Source organism: Balaenoptera physalus (genome assembly GCF_965194825.1).
Source record: "Balaenoptera physalus genome assembly, chromosome: 5".
In the NCBI taxonomy this organism is placed as follows: Eukaryota; Metazoa; Chordata; class Mammalia; order Artiodactyla; family Balaenopteridae; genus Balaenoptera; species Balaenoptera physalus.
In genome coordinates this window covers 116,023,773-116,051,467 of record NC_138884.1, presented here as the reverse complement: position 1 = coordinate 116,051,467, position 27,695 = coordinate 116,023,773, and the positions used below count along the sequence as shown (strand labels likewise).

General features: G+C 38.8%; 1 protein-coding gene across 2 annotated transcripts in view; it reads right to left on the bottom strand.

Moving 5' to 3' along the window:
- The window catches only part of LOC309661337 (uncharacterized protein), a 312,926-nt gene that overhangs the window by 132,502 nt on the left and 152,729 nt on the right, over window positions 1-27,695 (bottom strand). The window lies entirely within an intron of this gene.

Below are 27,695 nucleotides of genomic sequence, written 5' to 3'. Positions count from 1 at the left end.
TCCACATGAACTCTAGCTTCTCTTTTTACTTGATAATTTGGATAAAATCTAATGAAGTTACTGATAATTTGGATAAAATCTAATGAAGTTACTGTAATCTTTTTCTACAGTGAGTATTAAAGCTGATATTTCAGTCTATTTTTAAGAAATTCTTACTGGAAAAGGAAACTAAGAAGTGTTTTGTTTCGTTTCCATTGTATCATACTTCAGAAAGAGGAACACTCAGAAAGAAAAGTGTTGTGTTTCCTGGGCATGAGGACGCCTGTTCAGGGCCCTGGGAGAGTGAAGCGCGGGCTTCTGTACAGCAGTCCAGGGTTGACGTCACAAAGCCCCTGCTGCAGAGCTGGGCCCACCCGCGGAGCATACTCTCGTCCCAGGCACGATTAGTACAACCCCCAGTGCAGCTGTCCATTGAGGGTGACCAATTGAAAAACAAGGAGTCAGCCAATTAATTACACTGTCAGCAATAAATGTAACAATGGGCTGTAGTGGCGATCCCGTCCCGTGATGCATCCAGGCAGCCATCTGTACGTCTGCCTTCCCCATCCACTGGGCACTTGTTGCTGCAGAATTGGTTTAGACAAGTGGCTTAGCTTGTCAGGTAGCAGGCAGGAACTGTCTCTCTTCCTCTGTGAGGCTGTCTTCATTAAGTTTTACCTCTATCAGAGGAATCCACTATGAATACAAATTGTGGATTCAGCAACAGCCCTGGCCCTAATAATAAATAAGCAGATCACTAATTCAATCTTGTATTTATTCATTTACTAACATTTGTTGAGAGTCTTCTGTTTGCCAGGCACACACCAGAGAAGTAAGTATGTGAGGAGAACTGAGTCCATCTATATAGCAGAAGTTAATGTACATTGACATAGCATCACTAGGGATATCTGTGTATTTTGTGGCCAATGCACTGGATAGCTGTCCCTTAGAAAAATCCATTTTTATGACCCATGTGGACAATTAAAATTGCTGAGTTCTTCCTTTATTCCCCAATTGTTTTTGCTACTCCTTTTTCTTTGAATTCTTTGAATCAGTTTTGAAGATGCTTATTTAAAAAATTAGAATAGAAAGGCAGCACAGAGAAGTCTTATCTAATACTTGTCAAATTAAGAACGGTGAAGCCTGTTACTTTATGTTATTGATTAACGTCCCCTTAGCCAAAGATGTGAATTGCTGGTTTGATAACCGTATCTTAATTTCAACTTGATTTCATCAAATTCCAGAAGGATATCACTGCAGTCCCACTCCTCAGTACCAGCGCATACCTGAGAATCATTTGGCTTGTTCTCCTGTTCGTGCTCAGAGGGAACATTTAGAGTTTAGGATTAAAAGAGCTGAAGAGCTCTGAACAAACGTTACTCTAAGACGATGACTTCTATTTCTTCTTTCCGTTGGATCATCTTTCTTTTTCTGTGGCTCTATTTTTAATCTTTTTCCCCCATTACTAACCACATCTGGGCTTCTCATCTCTAATACCTAGCCATAAATGTGAAGCACAAGTAAGTATTTTAAATGAACGAAGCTCAAAATTGCCTGTACTTAATATTAAAAAGCAGGTGAAACACATGTTCTATATGTGTCTCTTGCTAGAGGCTCCCCCCCAACCTTTTTTTTTTTTTTTTTTTTTTTTAACAGGTCAGAGCCTTTTCCTAAAATGAACAGGAAGCAGGAAGAGAACCAGGAGGAGAAGAATTGGAATTTCAGTCAATCTCCCTGGAGTCCATTTTGCCCCAAATAGGTTTTATGATGAGTTGACATTTTAAAATAAACATCCTATTACTCTGATGAGAGGAAGAGAACACACTCACATGGGATTTGATGCAAAATGTAGATTTGGGTGGAGATGAGTTTTGATGATGCTGTAGTAACTGTCTTGTTCTTTGAACACTCTTTTCAGGGAAGAATGAAAATAAAAATAACCTTTTATTTCTTTCCTCCTTTCTTTCTTGCCTCTGCCTCTCTCTTTCCATCCTTTCCTCCCTTCCTTTCTTCCATTTTTTCTTTTACCTCATGTCTTTAAGCACTTAGCATGTGTCAAGACTGTGCTAGGGGCTGGTGAAAAGTAATGACATGGCCTGTGCCCTCAAAGACCTTGTAGTACAGTTGGGAAGATTGACAAGTCAAAAAGCAATTTTGGACTTCCCTGGCTCAGTGGTTAAGAATCTGCCTGCCAATGCAGAGGACACGGGTTCAATTCCCTGGTCCAGGAAGATCCCACATGCCACGGAGCAACCAAGCCCATGCACCACAACTACTGAGCCCACGTGCTGCAACTACTGAGGCCCGCGTGCCTAGAGCCCGTGCTCTGCAACAAGGGAAGCTACTGCAATAAGAAGCACGCACACCGCAACAAAGAGCAGCCCCGGCCCTCACTGCAACTAGAGAAAGCCCGTACTCAGCAACAAAGATCCAACACAGCCAAAAATAAATAAATAAAATAAATTTAAAAAAATAAAAAAGCAATTTCAATTCCTTGTTTAAGGGCCCTCTACCAGGATTTTTTTTTTTTTTTTGAACTCAGAAGATTGATTAAGCACTAGTTAGGTAAATAGAAATGTGAATTATTTCAGGGCATTGGAAATATCAGGAACAAGGCCACAGAGCAAAGAGAGAACACAGAACTTTCAAGACGTCTTTTTCCTGTCACCTTTCCCCCACCTAATTATGGAAAATCTTGTGAGTTCTAGGGGTGTGTGTCTAAGTGTCTGTCTGTCTAGAATAAAGAGAATTACACTTGTCTAGAGAATGTAGGATTGTCTGAGAATTCTGCTTTGAAATTTCTGGAGAGGAGAAAGGAGTATATATGGATGATATAATAAAAACTATTTACTGGGTGCTTTAAGATGTGACAATCACTGTGTTAAATTATTTATTGTAATTTTAATTTAGAAATGTATTACTACTACTACTACTACTATTATTATTTGGTTTATAAGCGAAGAAATTAAAGCTTTGAGGGTTTAAGCAACTTGCCCAAGGTGCCATCAAGGCAGGTCTCAAATCCACCTGTTTGGTTTGATAATCTACCCTTTTCATATCTTATACTGCCTTGTGAAAATATAAAAAAATAAAGATCTAAAAGAGCAAAAACAAAGACACAAACAAACGTAATTAGGAGGAAGAATAGCAACAGTAGCCATATAACACTTCTCAGTACGCTCGACATACCCTGTGCAGGGTACCTTGGCAAATATATGAAATAATTATATTTCTTATATAATTCTCACATAGTTGTTATTCTTATGTAATATATACTTCTTATATAATATACAATTATTTTATTTTTATATAAAATGGTCTTATCTCTAATATTTTACAGTTTAGAATGTGGAGATGAGAAGTATATATATAAAATAATTCATAATACTGAGGAGCAATGATCATAAATAACATTTGAATTGTGATTTTCAATTTCTAAAATCATCTTCACATAAATATATTATTTTATAAAAGTATATAAGATGGTTATATTATTCAGTTTTGCCTGAAACTAGGCTATGTGACAATCCTCAAATGTCAATGGCTTATAACCTCAAGCATTTTTTTCTCTTGACATTTGATCTGTGGGTTGGTTTTGGTTCTCTGATCTCATGTGGGCTTGCCTGGCTTTGAGTGGGTTACTCTTGACTGCAGGCTTCCATTTAGGTTTGGTTCAGCTTCATTTGTCTTCATTCTGAGGCCCAGGATAAAGTTATAGCTTCTTGGGGCATGTTAACCACAGAGTGGATCATCGGAGCACAAAGGAAGGCAAACAGAACCATGGAAGCACGCTTAAAGTATATGCTTATGTCATGTCTCTTAACCTTCCATCAGCCAAATCAAGTCACATGGCCAAGGCCAACATCAGTGGAAAGAGGAAGTGTATTCCACCCACAGTGGCAAGCAATGCAAAGTCACAAGGCAAAGGATGTGGATGTATCATCCTACTACAGGGAGGAAAAGAAATGAAGACAATAGTCCTATTTACAAATGAGGACAGAAATCCAAAGAGTTTAAGTGGCTTGCTCCTGATCACACAGTTAATAAGTAGAGGAGCTGGGATTCAGGTCTTCATCTTTGGGTTCCGACTTGTATGTGCAAAGTGCTCTAAAAAGGGAAAATGATTACTTAAGCCCAGGGAGTTTGAAAACTTTTCTGGAAAAGTGAGATTTGATATAGATATAGATATCATTTTATATAGATATGAAAATATACATAGATATTAATAGGTTAATTATACATGCTGGTTTACCTGAGACAGTCCCTGAGTGATCACTTCTCTTCCTACCTGCCTCACCCCAACCCCACCAAAGGGTCCCCGTTTGGAAGATAAATTGTACAGTCACTTTAGGTTCTAATAAGTGGATCAGAATAAGAAGTGTGTTCCACTGAAGTAGAACCTTGTGTATAATTCCTGAAAAAAGGCAAAAATACACATGGTATATTCAAATGCAATGAAGAGACTAGTTTGTTTGGTATGGAGGCTACAAGTTGGAGAGTATTTGGAGAAATTTATTGGAGACACAGCTGAGACCAATTTGTTGGTTGCCAGACAGAGAAGATGGGGTTTATTTTCATAGTAGGGAGCCACTGAAAATATTGGAGCAGGATGGTGGCAATATTACAGGTGGTGATTTAGAAAGATAAATGTAGGACAAGTTGAATAAAAGTATGGGGTAAAGGAACCAGTTATTAAACAAAATCAGTAGTCTTGATATGAGTCCATGATAGTCTATACCAAATGGAAGAGAATGGACTACAAGAGATAGGTATTAGAGTTGCCACACAAAAAAAGTGTTAAACACTCAAGTGGAAATGTAGAGAAGGCAGTTGAATATATGGAACTGGAGCTCAAGGAGAGGTCTATGTTAGAAGTATGATTTTGAGTCTAGTCTTGACATTTAATGTGTGACCTTATACAAATTACTTAACCACTTTGAACTTCAGGGTCTTTGTTGTCCAATTTCTTAAGAAAAAATAATTCACACTTCCATGAAATAGCAAGTGTCCACTCCTCCAAAAAAAGTTAGCTATGATTATTCATTTGTACATTAAGCAAGCAAACATTTATTGTATTCCTTCTATTGGCAGGAACATCGAGTTATTGGCACTGGAGTATTTTCTCTGAGGAATGCTCACTAGAAGTAGTTCTACTCTTAGGAGCTATGCTCTAGGAGAGATACACTTGATAAGCCAATATATACAAAACAGGGGGACAGAAAAACACTGTTGAATTTTGGGGTGGGAGTTATTTCCAGTTGTGGGAAGCATTTACAAAGAAGGAAGCAAATGAGTTGGGCCCTGCTGAATTATTGGTATCTGGATATAGAAAGATGATGGGATAGAACATGTATAACAGAATGACCAATATAATAATAACATTCAACTTTCAGCTTTATATCCTAACAAATAACAATCCAGTGGTTAAGTTTAGTTTATCTTGTGGTTATATGAGAAGAATTAGTGGGAAATAAGCTTGGGAATGAGCTCATGGAGAGACTTAATGCTTTAAATGTTAGGCTAAGGAACGTAAAGGAGCCACACTGAGAGATTTGAGGGAAGAGGAAGGAATGACGGTATTAGAGCATTGTATTATTTAGAAATATTTTGACCATATTTTAAATGAGTTAGTATAAAAGGAGGCTTCCATTAGGAGGTTCTTGCAATAACTTGAGAGAAATAATAAGGACCTGAATTGGGATATAGGCAATGAGATTGGAGAAAGGAGGGTGGATGAGGGAAATATTAAAAATGTAGATTAAAAAGTGCTAAGAAAATGGCTGGATTGGATTGTGGGGTTCATGGTGCAAGGGAAAGAAAACAATCACTCAGAGTGCTGAAGTTTCAAATCCATGAAACATTGACGGAAACAGTGAGGATAAAGTTTGTGTAGAAAAACAAGTTCCATTTTGGCTTATCGGGTTTCATGTGTAAGTGGAATAGCCAGGTAGTGATATTTAGCAGATGACTGGAAATGTGGGTCCAAAACTTAGGATAGAGGAAAAGTCTGAAGATATTAATCTAATTACCAAATACATGGAATTGAAGTCATTAGACTGTCAAGGAATGTCAAGAAGAAAATGTAAAGAGAAGAAAAATAAATTTAAGGACAAAGATGGAGAATAATAACCTTCAGAGGGTAAGAAGAGGTCAAGAAGACATGAAGACATGAACTAGAAGGAGAGCCATGAAGAGGTAGTGTCAGGTAAAGGACAGAGGGATATGGACCCTTTCTAAGGAAATCATGCTGGGAGCTGCCATGGGGGAGAAGAAAGTCCACCATCTTGGTATTTGTAGAATACATTGAATTTGACTTGGTGGTGGAATGATCACAGAGAGATTCAGAGCAGCATCAGAAAGGTTGGCCCTGTTGAGGTAGACCTGTGAGTCTTTTTTTTAACAGAAGGATCAGATAAAGCTGAGAAAACCACACCTGATGAAGAAAGTTTAATTAGAACAGAGCATTGAGGCCAAAAGTTAGAGACAAAAGGAGGATGTGAGTGAACCTTTCTGTGGTTGTTTCAGGGATAAGTTTAAAATATAACAGCTTACCGACTGGGGTTCACCAGGCTCATAAGGAACACATAGCAGAAGTTTAGCCTTAAAGATATGCCTGGATCTGTATGCTCCGGATCAATATCTATTATTTAAGTACTCCTGCTTGCCTCCACTTTTTTTTTCACCAATAAACACTTTCATTCAAACTTTATTTTCTGGAAAAAGACCATTTTCTTAAAAGTCAACATTCTAGTGTACTGACAGCAGTTCTTCATAATTTTCTATTTTGATTTAACTCACTCAAATCTAAGGTCATTTCTCTTGTAATGAACTAGCCTTGGCTTTTGTGCAGACTGAACTTATTGAAACTTCAGCTTTCATTTAGAGATGAGGGTTCAGGACCTGCACAAGCTCCACTGGACGTGTGTGGTAAAGGCAGGGAATCTACCTTATGACAATGTGAAGTGAACCGGTCACAGCAACAGGAAGGCATATGCCCCATCTTGGGGGCACTTTTCCTCAGTTAATGCTTATTTGTTGCTCATTCAGTGTACCTCACTATAATATATATCACTGGGGATTTTACGGCTTAGGAAAAACCTGTTCTCTGTTCCCAAGGATTCTCTGAAGGGATCTAAAACCATCTGTAAGATTAGGTAATATTCTATCATGCTATTGAAGAGGGCTCTGGTTCCTTTACTAAAATACTTAACCTTACAGAAGATACTGGATGCTTTCAAGAGAAAAGCATAGGGTAGTACCTTATATCGTCTGTATTTTTCCAGAAGGATACGATTTCCAGGTTGTTTCCATTTATTTTGTCCAGTTTTTTTCTTTGTGTGTGTCTTACTAGAAGGCATCGTACTGCCTACTACTCTGTTAGAACCAGGTAAGAGCTTAGTTCCGTAGCTTCTTCCTGGTTAGCTCCTTTGGAGCTGCACCTATCAATTTCTTCCCCATACCTTTTTATCCCTAATAAATATGCCATGATATTATGGATGTCTCCATGCATGTATAATTTCTCTGTTCTCTTAAATCTCTTACTTCTTTCTTAAGTGATACATATTCTTGAGCTTCAACTCTGATTCTTCCATTAGTGCAGACTTCCCAGTTCCCTGCATGCTATAGCAAATTTATGGCAGGAAGTATAGTATGATGGAAAGAAGTCAAGAGTGATTAATCAGACTGGGGTTCTGACTTTAGGTTTTTTACTTTGAGTAAATTTCAATCTTTGGAGTCATAGTTTTCCCATCCATAAGATAAAAAGGTTGAGTTAGATAATCTCTAAGAACCAAGGCCGGGCCAAGACTTGGCATCTCTCCTTGCCAAATGATTTGGCAGTCCTTCAAACTGATAATCTTTAAAAATTGTTCAACACGTATTCAGTACAGCCAAGGTCGATAAGGTCAATGCTGCAAGGATTTATTTTCCCCACTTGAGGTCCCTGTCTATATTGGCAGCAATGAGATCAATTTATATTTTCCCAGTTATATGAGGACTCCCTCACTCTTGTTAACTGACCCTTTATTTCTTATGAATTCTTGCCCTGTTAGAGCAATACTCAAAAGCACCCCCTACTATAGCTCTGATAAGGTCCCTTGGAGTCTCTATGATCTGCATGTGCCTAATTTAACCAGTGGCTCCCTGTCCTGCCTATATTCTCCTGCCTGGAATATCTTCACTCTTCCTCTCCCTTCTTTATCCAAATGGTCCAATGTTGTTTTCTCCTATGGACAGCTTTCCTCCAACTTCTTGACAGAATTAAGTATTCTAAACTCTGTGTTCCCATGTGCTTTTTCATACCTCTTTGAAAAATTACTTTATTGCTATGAGTTTTATATATATATATATATATATATATATATATATATATATATATCTTTGTTAATAAACTGTGAACCTGAGGAAGTTAAAATCCATGTATTTGGTTTTGTGTCTTATGTCTCTAGCTTTTAGTCTTTGTTAGTCAACTACTGCTAAAATGATGCTATACTGTATAATAAACATCTCAAAACTCAGTGGCTGTAATAATAAATATTTATTTTTTATTTATGCATCTGTGGATCAGCTGGGAGGGTGCTGCTTTAATCTGCAGGTTTGTGGGTTGGCTAGGACATCTCTGTACCATATTACCATATTCTTTAAACTTTTTTTAATTTAAAATTTTTTTCAGGTTTATTGAGATATAATTGACATATAACACTGTGTAGGTTTAAGGTATACAATGTACTGATTTGATACACTTATATATTGGGAAATGATTACCACCATAGCAGTAGCATCACATCACATAATTACCATTTCTTTTTGGTGGTGAGATCATTTAACAAATTATTGACCTATTGACCAGAGACATATTAATACGTCTTTTGTTACCCAAATGCTATTGACCGGAAACGTTTCAATATTCATTTACAAGACAAATCGCCAGCCACATGCATTAGTTTCTGCAAAAATTCCCCGGTCAATAATGAGTTAAGATCTACTCTCTTAGCAACTTTCAAGTATATAATACTGTATTGTTAACTCTAGTCACTATGCTGTACCCCTAGAATTTACTCATCTTATTAATGAACATTTGTACCCTTTGACCAACATCTCTCCATTCCTCCCACCCTCCAGCCCCAGGTAATCACCATTCTAGTCTCTATTTTAATAAGTTCAGCTTCTTTAGATTCCACATATAAGTGATATCATACAGTATATGTCTTTCTCTGTCTGACTTATCTCATGCAGCATAATGCCCTCACTCCAGGCTGGATTTGACAAGATGGCGGAGTAGAAGGATGTGAGCTCAACTCTTCTTAAGAAAACACCAAAATAACAACTGCTGAACACCACTGACCAAAAAAAATGCTGGAACCTACCAAAAAAGATATCTTACACCCACAGACAAAGAAACCACAATGAGATGGTAGGATGTGTGCAATCATGATAAAATCAAATCCCACACCTACTGGGTGGGCAACCCACAAACTGGAAAATAATTATACCACAGAAGTTCTCCCACAGGAATGAAAGTCCTGAGCCCCACGTCAGGATCTCAAGCCTGGGGGTCTGGCAACAGGAGGAGGAGCCCCCAGAGAATCTGACTTTGAAGGCCAGTGGGGTTTGATCTCAGGAATTCCATAGGAATAGGGGAAATAGAAACTCCACTCTTGTAGGGTACACACAAGGTCTCAGGCACACCAGGAACAAGGGAAAAAAGCAGCGACCTCAGAAGTGCCTTGGCCAGACCTACCTGCTAGTATTGGAGGGTCTCCTGTGGAGGGTGGCTATGGCTAATTGCAGGTACAAAGACACAGGTGGTGGTAGTTCTGGGGAGTACTCATTGGCATGAGTCCTCCTGGAGGCTGCCATTTTCTCACCAGGATCTGGCCCCACCCAACAGCAAGTAGGCTCCAGTGCTGAGATGCCTCAGGCCAAACAATCAACAGGGTGGGAACACAGACACACCCATCAGCAGACAGGCTGCTTAAAGTCTTCCTGAGAACATGGCTGCCTGCTAAACACACCCCTTATCCTGGCCCTGCCCACCAGAGGAACAAGACCCAGCTCTGCCCACCAGTGGGCAGGAAACAGTCCCTTCCACCAGAAAGCCTGCACAAGCCTCTCCTACAGCCTCACTCAGCAGGGGGCAGACAGCAGAAGAAAGAAAAACTATAACGCTACAGCCTGCAGAACAGAAACCGCAATCACAGAAAGTTAGATAAAATGAGACAGCAGAGGAATATGTCCCAGATGAAGGAACAAGATAAAAACCCAGAAGAACAACTAAGTGAAGTGGAGATAGGCAATCTGCACACACACAAAAGAAGAATTCAGAGGAATGATAGTAAAGATGATCCAAGATCTCAGAAAAAGAATGGAGGCACAGACCGAGAAGATACAAGAAATGTTTAACAAAGATCTAGAAGAACTAAAGAACAAACAAACAGAGATGAACAGTACAATAACTGAAATGAAAAATACACTGAAAGGAATCAATAGCAGAATAATTAAGGCTGAAGAACAGATAAGTGAGCTGGAAGACAGAATGGTGGAATCACTGCTGTGGAACAGAATTTAAAGAAAAAGAATGAAAAGAAATGAGGAAAACCTTAGAGACTTCTAGGACAACATTAAACATGCCAACATTCACATTGTAGTGGTCCCAGAAGGAGAAGAGAGAGAAAAAGGACCTGAGAAAATATTTGAAGAGATAATAGCTGAAAACTTCCCTAACATGGGAAAGGAAACAGTCAACCAATTCCAGGAAGCGTAGAGAGTCCCAGGAAGGATAAACCCAAGGAGGAATATGCCAAGACACATAGTAATCAAATTGACAAAAATTAAAGACAAAATATTAAAAGCAACAAGGGAAAAGCAACAAATAACATACAAGGGATTCCCATAAGGTTATCAGCTGATCTCTCAGCAGGAACTACGCAGGCCAGGAAGGAGTGGCACAATATATTTAAAGTGATGAAGGGGAAGAATCTTCAACCAAGAATACTCTAGCTAGCAAGGCTCTCATTCAGATTCAGTGGAGAAATCGAACACTTTACAGAAAAGCAAAAGCTAACAGAATTCATCACCACCAGATCAGCTTTGCAACAAATGCTAAAGGAAGTTCTCTAGGCAGAAAAGAAAAGGCCACAACTAGAAACAAGAAAATTACAAACAGAAAAGTTCACCAGTAAAGGCAAACATAAAGTAAACTAGGAAATCATCCACACACAAATATGATATCAAAAACCAGCAATCATGAGAAGAGGAGGGTACAAATGAATGATATTGGAAATGCATTTGAAATTAAAAGACCAGCAACTTAAAATGATCTTGTTTATATATAGACTGCTGTATCAAAACCCCATGGTAACCACAAACCAAAAATCTACAATAGATACACACACAAAAAAGAAAAAGGAATCCAAACACAACACTAAAGTTAGACATCAAATCACAAGAGAAGAGAATAAAAGAGGAAGTGAAGAAAAAATACCTACAAAAACAAATCCAAAACAATTAACAAAATAGAACATAAATATCAATGATTACCTTGAATGTAAACAGATTAAATTCTCCAACCAAAAGACATAGACTGGCTGAATGGATATAAAAACAAAACCTGTATATATGCTGTCTATAAGAGACCCACTTCAGACCCAGGGACGCATACAGACTACAAGTGAGGGCATGGAAAAATGTATTCCATGCACATGGTAATCAAAACAAAGCTAAAATAGGAATACTCATATCAGACAAAACAGACTTTAAAATAAAGACTGGTACAAGAGACAAAGAATGACATTACATACTGATCAAGGGCTCAATCCAAGAAGAAGATATAACAATTGTAAATATTTATGTACCCAACATAGGAGCACCTCAGTATACAAGGCAAATGCTAACAGCCATAAAAGGAGAAATCAACAGTAACACAATAATATTGGGGGACTTTAACATCCCACTTTCATCAATGGACAGATCATCCAGACAGAGAATCAATAAGGAAACACACACCTTAAATGACACATTAGACTAGATGGATTAAATTGATATTTATAGAGCATTCCATCCAAAAGCAGCAGAATACACATTCTTCTCAAGGGCACATGGAACATTCTCCAGGATTGATCACATGCTGGACCACAAAGAGAGCCTCAGTAAATATAAGAAAATTGAAATCATATCAAGCATCTTTTCTGATGATAGTGCTATGAGATTAGACATCAACTACAAGAAAAAAACTGTAAAAAACCCACAAACACATGGAGGTTACACAATATGCTACTAACCACCCAATGGATCACTGAAGAAATCAAAGAGGATATCAAAAAATACATAGAGATAAATGAAGACGAAAGCACAACCATCCATAACCAATGGGACACAGCAACAGTAGTCTAAAAGGGCAGTTTATAGCAATACAATCTTACCTCAGAAAACAAGAAAAGTCTCAAATAAACAACTTATTCTTACAGCTATAGAAACTAGAGTAAGAAGAGCAAACATAACCCAAAATTAGTAGAAGGAAAGAAATCATAAAGGTCAGAGCAGAAATAAATGAAATAGAGATGAAGAAAACAATAGAAAAGATCAATGAAACTAAAAGTTGGTTCTTTGGAAAGATAAACAAGATTGATAAACTTTTAGTCAGACTCATCAAGAAAAAATGGGAGAGGGCTCAAATCAATAAAATTAGAAATGAAAAATAAGTTACCATGGACACCACAGAAATACAAAGGATCATGACAGACTACTACAAGCAACTATATGCTTGTATATGCTACTATAAAATGGACAACTTAGAAGAAATGTACAAATTCTTAGAAAGGTACAATCTCCCAAGAGTGAACCAGGAAGAAATAGAAAATATGAACAGAAAAATCACAAGTACTGAAATGGAAACTGTAATTAAAAATCTTCCAACAAACAAAAGTCCAGGACCAGATGGCTTCACAGGTGAATTCTACCAAACATTTAGAGAAGAGTTAATACCTATCCTTCTGAAATACCATTCCAAAACATTGCAGAGGAAGCAACAGTCCCATACTCATTCTATGAGGCCAACATCACCCTGATACCCAAACCAGACAAAGATACCACACAAAAAAAATTACAGGCCAATATCACTGATGAACATAGACACAAAAACCCTCAACAAAATACTAGGAAACAAAATCCAACAATACAATAAAAGGATCATACACCATGATCAAGTGGGATTTATCCGAGGGATGCAAGGATGTTTCAGTATCTGCAAATCAATCAGTGGGATACACCACATCAACAAATTGAAGAATAAAAACCATATGGTCATCTCAATAGATGCAGAAAAGGCTTTTGACAAAATTCAATACCCATTTATGATAAAAACTCTCCAGAAAGTGGGCACTGAGAGAACATACCTCAACATAATAAAGGCCGTATATGACAAACCTACATTTAGCATCATAGTCAATGAGGGAAAAGCAGAAAGCATTGCCTCTAAGATCAGGAACAAGACAAGAATATCCACTCTCACCACTTTTATTCAACATAATTCTGGAAGTCCTAGCCATGGCAGTCAGAAAAGAAAAAGAAATAAAACGAATCCAAATTGGAAAAGAAGTAAAACTGTCACTGTTCACAGATGACATGATACTATACATAGAAAATCCTAAAGATACAACCAGAAAACTACTAGAGCTCATCAATGAATTTGGTAAAGTTGCAGGATACAAAATTAATACACAGAAATCTCTTGCATTCCTATACACTAACAACGAAAATTCAGAAAGAGAAATCAAGGAAACACTCCCATTTACCATTGCAATAAAAAGAATAAAGTACCTAGGGATAAACCTACCTAAGGAAGCAAAAGACCTGTATGCAGAAAACTATAAGACGCTGATGAAAGAAATCAAAGATGACACAAACAGATGGAAAGATACACCATATTCTTGGACTGGAAGAATCAATATTGTCAAAATGACTGTACTACCCAAGGTAATATACAGATTTAATGCAATCCCTATCAAATTACCAATAGCATTTTTCACAGAACTGGAACAAAAAATTTTTAAATTTGTATGGAAACACAAAAGACCCCAAATAGCCAAAGTAATCTTGAGAAAGAAAAACGGAGCTGGAGGAATCAGGCTCCCTGATTTCAGACTATACTAGAAAGCTACAGTCATCAAAAAGTATGGTACTGGCATCAAAACAGAAATATAGATCATTGGAACAGGATAGAAAGCCCAGAAATAAACCCAGGCATCTATGGTCAATTAATCTACAACAAAGGAGGCAAGGATATACAATGGAGAAAATACAGTCTCTTCAATAAGTGGTGCTGGCAAAACTGGACAGCTACATGTAAAAGAATGAAATTAGAACACTTTCTAACACCATACACAAAAATAAACTCAAAATGGATTAAAGACCTAAATGTAAGACCGGATACTATAAAAACTCTTAGAGGAAAATATAGGCAGAACAGATTTTGACATAAATTGCAGCAATATCCTTTTCAATCTGCCTTCTAGAGTAATGAAAATAAAAGCAAAAATAAACAAATGGAACATAATTAAACTCAAAAGCTTCTGCACAGCAAAAGGAAACCCTAAACAAAATGAAAAGGCAACCCACAGAATGGGAGAAAATATTTGCAAACAATGCGACCTATGAAGGATTAATCTCCAAAATTTAAAAAGAGCTCATGTGGCTCAATATACAAAAAAAACCCTCAAAAAACAAACAAACAAAAAAACCCAACCTAATCAAAAAATGGGCAGAAGACCTAAATAGATATTTCTCCAAAGAAAATATACAGATTGCCAAGAGGCACATGAAAAGATGCTCAACATCACTAATTATTAGAGAAATGCAAATCAAAACTACAATGAGATATCACCTCACACTAGTCAGAATGGCCATCATCAAAAAGTCTACAAACAATAAGTGCTGGAGAGGGTGTGGAGAAAAGGGAACCCTCCTACACTTTTGGTGGGAATGAAAATTGGTGCAGGCACTGTGGAGAACAGTATGCAGGTTCCTTAAAAAGCTGAAACTAGAGCTACCATATGATCCAACAATCCCACCTCTGGGCATATATCCAGAGAAAACCATGGTTCGAAAGGATACATGCACCGTAATTTTTATTGCAGTGCTGTTTACAATAGCCAAGACACGGAAGCAATCTAAATGTCCATCGATGGATGGATAAAGAAGATGTGGTACATATAAAAAATGAAATATTACTCAGCCATTAAAAAGAATGAAATAATGCCATTTGCAGCAACATGGATGGATCTGGAGATTTTCATACCAAGTGAAGTAAGTTAGACAGAGAAAGACAAATATCATATGATATCACTTATATGTGGAATCTTAAAAAAACGATACAAATGAACTTATTTACAAAACAGAAACAGACTCACAGACTTAGAGAATGAACTTATGGTTACATGGGGGGAACAGTCAGGGGAGGGATAGATAGGGAGTTTGGGACTGACATATACACACTGCTACATTTAAAACAGATAACCAACAAGGACCTACTGTAGAGCACAGGGAACTCTGCTTAATGTACTGTAATAACCTAAATGGGAAAAGAACTTGAAAAGGAGTAGATGCATGCATATGCATAACTGAATCACTTTGCTGTATACCTGAAACTAACTCAATGTTGTTAATCAACTATACTCCAATATAAAATTAAAATTTTTTAAAAAAAGAGAAAAAAGATACAGTCACTCCATCCATGTTCTCACAAATAGCAGGGTGACCTTCTTTCTCATGGCTGAATAATATATATATACACACACACATACATATATATATATTTCATATGTGTGTATACACACACACACACACACACACACACACACACACACCCTCCCCCATATACCACATTCTGAGGTCCACTGGATAGAGAAACAATGGTTATTCTTTTCATGGAAGTGGCAGCAGTACAAGCACTAATTAAATCATGACCACTGTATCCTATTGTCTAAAGCAAGAAGCATGGCCAAGTCAAAAGTCAGGGGGAATAAAAGCACACCCCTCTCACCATTAGGCCATGAAAAGGATAAGGATGCATTGTATACTATAATGGTGTGAAAAATTAAGACCACAAATTTAATCTACCACAGTACTTGACAATATGTTTCTAGTTGAATGAATGCACATGCATGAAAACATTTCAAAATTACAGGTGATTCAGTAAGGATGTAATTTAATAAGTAGGAAAAGATGGGGGCAAAGTGCTAATCTGAGCTGCAAACTGTGCTGCTCTTTGAGGCTGTTTGTTGATTAGTAAGATCGAAGCCAAATGACATGACCCAGTCATGCCTAGTGGCACCACAAGGTCCTGGAAACCTGCAGTGTCTGTAGCGATGCATTCCTTAATCTAGACCTAAGCTCAGGTACAAAAGCAGCCTATTTTATGTCCTGAGAGCAACAGAGTATAAGGGAGAAAAGGAAAGCAGAGGTAATTCCTGTTTCCTGTATAAACCCCCAACACTGAGGACAGGAAGTGATTCCCCTTTATTACCGCTCTGTCCTTTAGTTTCTGAGATGCCAAACCCTCGTTCCCACGGCAAATTCTCACTGGGATTAGTTAGCAAGAGATGATTCTTCTCTGTATTAAAGAGAACAATATACCTATCTTAACAAACCAATGATTATTTTGGTTCTAAAATGGGAGGGAATACGACAGGTCAGTGAGTAAACTGTGAGTCTGGATGGAGGGATAAGCTCAGATAAAGGGGAGTGTGTGAATGAGGTAAAATGGCCACGTAGGGCTTTCATATTTTATACGTTTATAGAAAGACCATGAGAACGTCCCAAGCAAGGAGCGGTGTGACAGACGCGTGAGAATTAAAGTCCTATGTGAGCTTTTCAGAAAGCCAGCTTCCAAGAGAAAGGGAAGAGAAGGAGCAGAGAGATTTGGGAGTGCAGGCACTTCACCAGGAGGGAGTGGTCCCCTAAGTCAGCTCCTAGACGAGTCCGGATCAAGGTGGAAGAGGCGAGCCACGTGGGAATGCAAAGCCCCCAAGGCACTCTCAGGCACTCTGCCCAGCTGATGCGAGGAGACAGGCGACACAGCAGGAACAGCTTCAGCCAGAAGTCAAAGGAGGGTCAGGAAGGAGCACTAATTTTCCAGAGAATAAAAGGAGGTCGGGGTCTGAGCAAGATGGCGGAGGAGTAAGACGCAGAGATCACCTTCCTTCCCACAGATACATTAGAAGTGCATCTACACGTGGAACTGCTCCTACAGAACACCCACTGAACGCTGGCAGAAGACGTCAGACCTCCCAAAAGGCAAGAAACTCCCCACGTACTTGGGTAGGGCAAAAGAAAAAAGAAAAAACAGAGACAAAGGAATAGGGACGGGACCTGCACCAGTGGGAGGGAGCCGTGAAGGAGGAAAGGTTTCCACACACTAGGAAGCCCCTTCGCGGGCAGAGACTGCGGGTGGCAGAGGGGGGGAAGCTTCGGAGCCACGGAGGAGAGCGCAGCGACAGGGGTGCGGAGGGCAAAGCGGAGAGACTCCCGCACAGAGGCTCAGTGCCGAGCAGCACTCACCAGCCCGAGAGGCCTGTCTGCTCCCCCACCGGGGCGGGGGGTGCTGGGAGCTGAGGCTCGGGCTTCGGTTGGATCGCAGGGAGAGGACTGGGGTTGGCGGCATGAACACAGCCTGAAGGGGTTAGTGCACCACAGCTAGCCGGGAGGGAGTCCGGGAAAAAGTCTGCAGCTGCCAAAGAGACAAGAGACTTTTTCTTGCCTCTTTGTTTCCTGGTGCGCGAGGAGAGGGGATTCAGAGCGCCGCCTAAACGAGCTCCAGAGACGGGCGTGAGCTGCGGCTATAAGCGCGTACCCCAGAAACGGGCGCGAGCCGCGGTGATCAGCGCGGATCCCAGAGACGGGCATGAGACGCTAAGGCTGCTGCTGCCGCCACGAAGAAGCCTATGTGCGAGCACAGGTCACTCTCCACACCGCCCCTCCCAGGAGCCGGTGCAGCCTGCCACGGCCAGGCTCCCGTGATCCGGGGACAACTTCCCCAAGTGAACGCACGGCGCGTCTTGGGCTGGTGCAACGTCACGCCGGCCTCTGCCGCCGAAGGCTCACCCCGCATCCGTACCCCTCCCTCCCCACGGCCTGAGTGAGCCAGAGCCCCCAAAGCAGCTGCTCCTTTAACCCCGTCCTGTCTGAGCGGGGAACAGACGCCCTCAGGCGACCTACACGCAGAGGCGGGTCCAAATCCAAAGCTGAACCCCGGGAGTTGTGCGAACAAAGAAGAGAAAGGGAAATTTCTCCCAGCAGCCTCAGAAGCAGCGGATTAAAGCTCCACAAACAACTTGATGTACCTGCATCTGTTGAATAACTGCAGAGACAACGAATCATCCCAAATTAAGGAGGTGGACTTTGGGAGCAGGAAGTATTAATTTTTCCCCTCTTCCTTTTTTTGTGAGTGTATATGTGTATGTTTCTGGGTGACATTTTATCTGTATAGCTTTGCTTTTACCATTTGTCCTAGGATTCGGTCCGTCTTTTTTTTTTTTTTTTTTACTTAAAAAATGTTTTTACTTAATAAATTTTTAAATAATTTTTCCTTATTTTTTATTTTAAAAAATTAAATTTTTTTCTTAATAATTGTTTCCTATTTTTTATTTTAAAAAATTAAAATTTATATTTTTCTTAATAATTTTTTTCTTATTTTTATTATAAAAATTTAAAAATTAAAAAAAAAATTTTTTCTTAATAATTTTTTTTATTATAACAGCTTTATTTTATTTTATCCTCTTTCTTTCTCTCTTTCTATTTTTTCTCCCTTTCATTCTGAGCCGTGTGGATGAAAGGCTCTTGGTGCTCCAGCCAGGCATCAGGGCTGTGCCTCTGAGGTGGGAGAGCCAACTTCAGGACACTGGTCCACCAGAAACCTCCCAGCTCCACATAATACCAAACGGTGAAAATCTCTCAGAGATCTCCATCTCAACATCAAGACCCAGCTTCACTCAACGACCAGCAAGCTACAGTGCTGGACACCCTATGCCAAACAACTAGCAAGACAGGAACACAGCCCCATCCATTAGCAGAGAGGCTGCCTAAAATCATAATAAAGCCACAGACACCCCAAAACACACCACCAGACATGGACGTGCCCACCAGAAAGACAAGACCCAGCCTCATCCACCAGAACACAGGCACTAGTCCCCTCCACCAGAAAGCCTACACAACCCACTGAACCAACCTTAGCCACTGGGGACAGATACCAAAAACAACGGGAACTACGAACCTGCAGCCTGTAAAAAGGAGACCCCAAACACAGTAAGATAAGCAAAATGAGAAGACAGAAAAACACACAGCAGATGAAGGAGCAGGGTCAAAACACACCAGACCTAACAAATGAAGAGGAAATAGGTAGTCTACCTGAAAAAGAATTCAGAATAATGATAGTAAAGATGATCCAGAATCTTGGAAATAAAATAGACAAAATGCAAGAAACAGTTAACAAGGACATAGAAGAACTAAAGAGGAGAAAGCAATGATAAAAAGTACAATAAATGAAATTAAAAATACTCTAGAAGGGATCAATAGCAGAATAACTGAGGCAGAAGAATGGGTAAGTGACCTGGAAGATAAAATAGTGGAAATAACTACTGCAGAGCAGAATAAAGAAAAAAGAATGAAAAGAACTGAGGACAGTCTCAGAGACCTCTGGGACAACATTAAATGCACCAACATTCGAATTATAGGGGTCCCAGAAGAAGAAGAGAAAAAGAAAGGGACTGAGAAAATATTTGAAGAGATTATAGTTGAAAACTTCCCTAATATGGGAAAGGAAATAGTTAATCAAGTCCTGGAAGCACAGAGAGTCCCATACAGGATAAATCCAAGGAGAAACATGCCAAGACACATATTAATCAAACTATCAAAAATTAAATATAAATAAAACATATTAAAGGCAGCAAGGGAAAAACAACAAATAACACACAAGGGAATCCCCATAAGGTTAACATCTGATCTTTCAGCAGAAACTCTGCAAGCCAGAAGGGAGTGGCAGGATATACTTAAAGTGATGAAGGAGAAAAACCTACAACCAAGATTACTCTACCCAGCAAGGATCTCATTCAGATTTGAGGGAGAAATTAAAAGCTTTACAGACAAGCAAACGCTGAGAGAGTTCACCACCACCAAACCAGCTTTACAACAAATGCCAAAGGAACTTTTCTAGGCAAGAAACACAAGAGAAGGAAAACACCTACAATAACAAACCCAAAACATTTAAGAAAATGGGAATAGGAACATACATATCGATAATTACCTTGAATATAAATGGATTAAATGCTCCCACCAAAAGACATAGACTGGCTGAATGGATACAAAAACAAGACCCATGTATATGCTGTCTACAAGAGACCCACTTCAGACCTAGGGACACATACAGACTGAAAGTGAGGGAATGGAAAAAGATATTCCATGCAAATGGAAATCAAAAGAAAGCTGGAGTAGCAATTCTCATATCAGACAAAATAGACTTTAAAATAAAGACTATTACAAGAGACAAAGAAGGACACTATATAATGATCAAGGGATCGATCCAAGAAGAAGGTATAACAATTGTAAATATTTATGCACCCAATATAGGAGCACCTCAATACATAAGGCAAATACTAACAGCCATAAAAGGGGAAATCGACAGTAACACAATCATACCAGGGGACTTTAACACCCCACTTTCACCAATGGACAGATCATCCAAAATGAAAATAAATAAGGAAACACAAGCTTTAAATGATACATTAAACAAAATGGACTTAATTGATATTTATAGGACATTCCACCCAAAAACAACAGAATACACATTTTTCTCAAGTGCTCATGGAACATTCCCCAGGATAGATCATATCTTGGGTCACAAATCAAGCCTTGGTAAATTTAAGAAAATTGAAATCGTATCAAGTATCTTTTCTGACCACAACGCTATGAGACTAGATATCAATTACAGGAAAAGATCTGTAAAAAATACAAACACATGGAGGCTACACAATACACTACTTAATAACGAAGTGATCACTGAAGAAATCAAAGGGGAAATTAAAAAATACCTAGAAACAAATGACAATGGAGACACAACGACCCAAAACCTATGGGATGCAGCAAAAGCAGTGCTAAGAGGGAAGTTTATAGCAATACAAGCCTACATCAAGAAACAGGAAACATCTCGAATAAACAACCTAACCTTGCACCTAAAGCAATTAGAGAAAGAAGAACAAAAAAACCCCAAAGCTAGCAGAAGGAAAGAAATCATAAAGATCAGATCAGAAATAAATGAAAAAGAAATGAAGGAGACAATAGCAAAGATCAATAAAACTAAAAGCTGGTTCTTTGAGAAGATAAACAAAATTGATAAACCATTAGCCAGACTCATCAAGAGAAAAAGGGAGAAGACTCAAATCAATAGAATCAGAAATGAAGAAGGAGAAGTAACCACTGACACTGCAGAAATACAAACGATCATGAGAGATTACTACAAGCAACTCTATGCCAGTAAAATGGACAACCTGGACGAAATGGACAAATTCTTAGAAATGCACAACCTGCCGAGACTGAACCAGGAAGAAATAGAAAATATGAACAGACCAATCACAAGCACTGAAATTGAAACTGTGATTAAAAATCTTCCAACAAACAAAAGCCCAGGACCAGATGGCTTCACAGGCGAATTCTATCAAACATTTAGAGAAGAGCTAACACCTATCCTTCTCAAACTCTTCCAAAATATTGCAGAGGGAGGAGCACTCCCCAACTCATTCTACGAGGCCACCATCACCGTGATACCAAAACCAGACAAAGATGTCACAAAGAAAGAAAACTACAGGCCAATATCACTGATGAACATAGATGCAAAAATCCTCAACAAAATACTAGCAAACAGAATCCAACATCACATTAAAAGGATCATACACCATGATCAAGTGGGGTTTATTCCAGGAATGCAAGGATTCTTCAATATATGCAAATCAATCAACGTGATACATCATATTAACAAATTGAAGGAGAAAAACCATATGATCATCTCAATAGATGCAGAGAAAGCTTTCGACAAAATTCAACACCCATTTATGATAAAAGCCCTGCAGAAAGTAGGCATAGAGGGAACTTTCCTCAACATAATAAAGGCCATATATGACAAACCCACAGCCAACATTGTCCTCAATGGTGAAAAACTGAAACCATTTCCGCTAAGATCAGGAACAAGACAAGGTTGCCTACTCTCACCACTATTATTCAAGATAGTTTTGGAAGTGTTAGCCTCAGCAATCAGAGAAGAAAAAGAAATAAAAAGAATCCAAATTGGAAAAGAAGAGGTAAAGCTGTCACTGTTTGCAGATGACATGATACTATACATAGAGAATCCTAAAGATGCTACCAGAAAACTACTAGAGCTAATCAATGAATTTGGTAAAGTAGCAGGATACAAAATTAATGCACAGAAATCTCTTGCATTCCTATACACTAATGATGAAAAATCTGAAAGTGAAATTAAGAAAACACTCCCGTTTACCATTGCAACCAAAAGAATAAAATATCTAGGAATAAACCTACCTAAGGAGACAAAAGACCTGTATGCAGAAAATTATAAGACACTGATGAAAGAAATTAAAGATGATACAAATAGATAGAGAGATATACCATGTTCTTGGATTGGAAGGATCAACATTGTGAAAATGACTCTACTACCCAAAGCAATCTACAGATTCAATGCAATCCCTATCAAACTACCACTGGCATTTTTCACAGAACTAGAACAAAAAATTTCACAATTTGTATGGCAACACAAAAGACCCTGAATAGCCAAAGCAATCTGGAGAATGAAAAATGGAGCTGGAGGAATCAGGCTCCCTGACTTCAGACTATATTACAAAGCTACAGTAATCAAGACAGTTTGGTACAGGCACAAAAACAGAAACATAGATCAATGGAACAGGATAGAAAGCCCAGAGATAAACCCATGCACATATGGTCACCTTATCTTTGATAAAGGAGGCAGGCATATACAGTGGGGAAAGGACAGCCTCTTCAATAAGTGGTGCTGGGAAAACTGGACAGCTACATGTAAAAGAATGAAATTAGAACACTCCCTAACACCATACACAAAAATAAACTCAAAATGGATTAAAGACCTAAATGTAAGGCCAGACACTATCAAACTTAGAGGAAAACATAGGCAGAGCACTCTATGACATAAATCACAGCAAGATCCTTTTTGACCCAGCTCCTAGAGAAATGGAAATAAAAACACAAATAAACAAATGGGACCTAATGAAACTTAAAAGCTTTTGCACAGCAAAGGAAACCATAAACAAGACCAAAAGACAACCCTCAGAATGGGAGAAAATATTTGCAAATGAAGCAACTGACAAAGGATTAATCTCCAAGATTTACAAGCAGCTCATGCAGCTCAGTAACAAAAAAAAAACAACCCAATCTAAAAATGGGCAGAAGACCTAAATAGACATTTCTCCAAAGAAGATATACAGATTGCCAACAGACACATGAAAGAATGCTCAACATCATTAATCATTAGAGAAATGCAAATCAAAACTACAATGAGATATCATCTCACACTGGTCAGAATGGCCATCATCAAAAAATCTAGAAACAATGAATTCTGGAGAGAGTGTGGAGAAAAGGGAACCCTCTTGCACTGTTGGTGGGAATGTAAATTGATACAGCCACTATGGAGAACAGTATGGAGGTTCCTTAAAAAACTAAAACTATAACTACCATACGACCCAGCAATCCCACTACTGGGCATATACCCTGAGAGAACCATAATTCAAAAAGAGTCATGTACCAAAATGTTCATTGCAGCTCTATTTACAATAGCCAGGACATGGAAGCAACCTAAGTGTCCATCATCAGATGAATGGATAAAGATGTGGCACATATATACAATGGAATATTACTCAGCCATAAAAAGAAACGAAATGGAGGTATTTGTAGTGAGGTGGATGGAGTTAGAGTCTGTCATACAGAGTGAAGTAAGTCAGAAAGTGAAAAACAAATACAGTATGCTAACACATATATATGGAATGTAAGGAAAAAAAAAAAAAGTTCATGAAGAACCTAGTGGCAAGACGGGAATAAAGACACAGACCTACTAGAGAATGGACTTGAGGATATGGGGAGGGGGAGGGGTAAGATGTGACAGGGTGAGAGAGTGGCATGGACATATATACACTACCAAATGTAAAATAGATAGCTAGTGAGAAGCAGCCGCATAGCACAGGGAGATCAGCTTGGTGCTTTGTGACCACCTAGAGGGGTGGGATAGGGAGGGTGGGAGGGAGGGAGACGCAAGAGGGAAGAGATATGGGAACATATGTATATGTATAACTGATTCACTTTGTTATAAAGCAGAAACTAACACACCATTGTAAAGCAATTATAATGCAATAAAGATGTTAAAAAAAAAAAAAAAGGAAGTCGGAGGCCTTGACTTGGCGAGTGCAGAGAGGCTGGATCAGAGACTCCACAGTTCCAGAATCTGGGTCTCTAAGTGCCTGTAGTTCAGAGAGCAGAGATGAGAAGGAAGGCTAGGATGGGGTGTGCCACCTTAAAACCTGTGCCACTCTGAGCAATTGGGAGACATGTCGGTGATTTTTCCTTCCCGTGTGTAGTTTGTACGTTAATATGCACTTATGTTCTCAAAAGTCATGAACCTAGAGGGAAATGGAAAGCCACAGAAGAAAAAATGAGGGAAGGTAGGAGGCACCCCAAATGTAAGTTTCCTTCTCTTTCCTCTGACATTCCTTCTTCTTTGGCAAGTTAAAAAATAGCCACAGTACCGTCTTCCCTTTCCCTTAGGATTTGCGAAAAGCGGTTTATAAATTATTGCAGAGCACTCGGAAAGAGTCAAGCACTTAATAACATTCCAAACCAGGCCAGGCGCAGCAAACCTGCTGAGTGTTGTGGGGAATTTCTTTGGGGTTTCAAATCCCAATGAGAATGTGAAAAGCCCAGTACTTTTTCCTTTACTTGAACTTTAAGTTAGTATGTGCATAAATAAGTAAAGTAAGGCTATTTGACTTTTTCCCAGACAGAAGAATAGGAACCCAGAATTTCTCCTATATCCATTTTCATACCATTACCTGCTCATCTCTCTCAGCCTCTATTTTTAAGTGTTTACTTTCAGGGTTGGGGGAGGAATAACAAAAACAATAAAAAGTAAAAAGCTAAACTGCCTGAACAAACCTGGACCCATATTAAATCTCCTTATCTTTCCTTGCATTCGTTTGTTAAAATAAACAAGAAAGAAAAGACAGGAAGAATGGGTAAGGATCAAATAATCAATCAGCATACATATTTTGGAAACCCTGTCTGTCCGGTGCTGTTCTAGGCACCCTGGAGCCGACTCAAATGTAAAGTGAGACTCATCTTTACAGAGGTTACAATTCAGTGGTAAAGACAGAATGACTGCAAGTTCAATGGAATGAAAAATACAAAAAAATGGTGTGGTACTGACGTGTGTGTGTATAAGCAATTTTCTGACATAAGACAGACATAACTGTTAGTCTTTTCTAATAGCTAGAGTAGCATAGAATGAAAGGCAAGAGATTCCTATATCAGGAAATTCTTTCCAAAGCCATTTCAGCCATGATATTTGAATTACAGATGGCCTCGATTATGGAGAGGGGGATATGTGTGTTTGGTAAGAATAGAAACAGAAATGCCATATCAAAACAAAATTGATAAGATTTAATAAATGACAGTCATTTTTAACAGTGACCAGGCTTCTTCAGTCTTCCAAGGCAATAGAAATAAAAACAAAAATAAACAAATGGGACCTAATCAAACTTATGAGGTTTTGCACAGCAAAGGAAACCATAAACAAAGTGAAAAGACAACGGGAGAAAATATTTGCAAACAATGTGACTGACAAGGGCTTAATTTCCAAAATATACAAACAGCTCATACAACTGAACAACAAAAAAATGCACAACCCAATCAAAAAATGGGCAGAAGACCTAAATAGACATTTTTCCAAAGAAGAAATACAGATGGCCAATAGGCACATGAAAAGATGCTCAACATCGCTAATTAGTAGAGAAATGCAATTCAAAACTACAATGAGGTACCACCTCACACAGGTTAGAATGGCTGTCCTTAAAAAGTCTTCAAATAACAAATGCTAGAGAGGGTGTGGAGAAAAGGGAACCCTCCTACACCGTTGGTGGGAATGTAAATTGGTGCAGCCACTATGGAGAACAGTATGGAGGTTCCCCAGAAAACTAAAAGTAGAACTACCATATGTTCCAGCAATCCCACTCCTGAGCATATATCCAGACAAAACTATAATTCAAAAAGATACATGCACCCAATGTTCATAGCAGCACTATTCACAGTAGCCAAGACATGGGAACAACCTAAATGTCCATCGACAGATGAATGGATAAAGAAAATGTACATATGTACAATGGAATATTACTCAGCCATTAAAAAAATGCCATTTGCAGCAACATGGACGGATCTAGAGATTATCATACTAAGTGAAGTTAAGTCAGACAGAGAAAGACAAATACCACATGATACCACTTATATGTGGAATCTAAAATATGACACAAATGAACCTACCTATGAAACAGAAACAGAATCACAGACATAGAGAATAGACTTATGGTTGCCAAGGGGGAAGGCGTAGGAGAGGGATGGATTGGGAGTTCAGGATTAGCAGATGCAAACTGATATACATAGAATGGATAAACAACAAAGTCCTACTCTATAGACAGGGAGCTATATTCAATATCCTGTGATAAACCATAATGGAAAAGAATATGAAAAAAGCATGTGTATATATGCATAACTGAGTCACTTTTCTGTATAGCAGCAATGAACACAACATTAGGAATTAACTATACTTCAATAAAACACAAAACAAAACAGTGACCAGGCTTCAAATGTGTGGTGCTTTCCCAAATCAATACTGAAGAAGGTCTAAGGAAAATTTTGTCCCTGCCTTGCCAGACCTCTGAAAATGCCCAAAGAGGAAGTATGCCAAGTGAGAAAAATTGGCCTAAATAATTTTAAACTAGGCATTCCTCTTTGCCTAAAATTTGTCAACTGCTCTAATATATGGAAACATACAGTGAGAAGTAAATGTTGGAAATGAAACAAAGTAATTTTAAACCCAGACTCTGTCTTTCCAGCCTTGTATTGCCTCACTCATCTGTCTTGCCCTAACTGCTTTCTCTGGGTCACATAAATGTCCTGTTTCGTCAACATCCCCCAAATATGTTCATCTTCACATCTGTGTCCTTGCCTTTTTGCTATGCACGTTTTTACACCTGGAATACTTTTCCCCATAACCACAACCGACTCCCACATTGCATTCTTCAAGGACCAGCCCCAGACAACAACCACCATATGAATCTCCTTCTGATGCCCTCTTGCCACTCATTCTTCTGGGAAGAAGCAAACATGCCCTTTGCTGGGGTCCTCCAGCAGTTTGAACATATTTCTATCATATTAATTTCCAGATTGCTCTATGTCGATACAAGTAGTTGTGTACCTAGTTTTGCTCACTCTCTAGACTTGAATTCTTTGAGGGCAGGCATCCTGGTTTTTCCAGATTTGTATTCCTGGAGCATGGTATAGTGTCTGGCAGTTAGCTGGGATTCAATAAACAATAAAGGACTGGAAAAGAGAGACTATATTTTAAAATGAGGCATTATAGTCTAGGG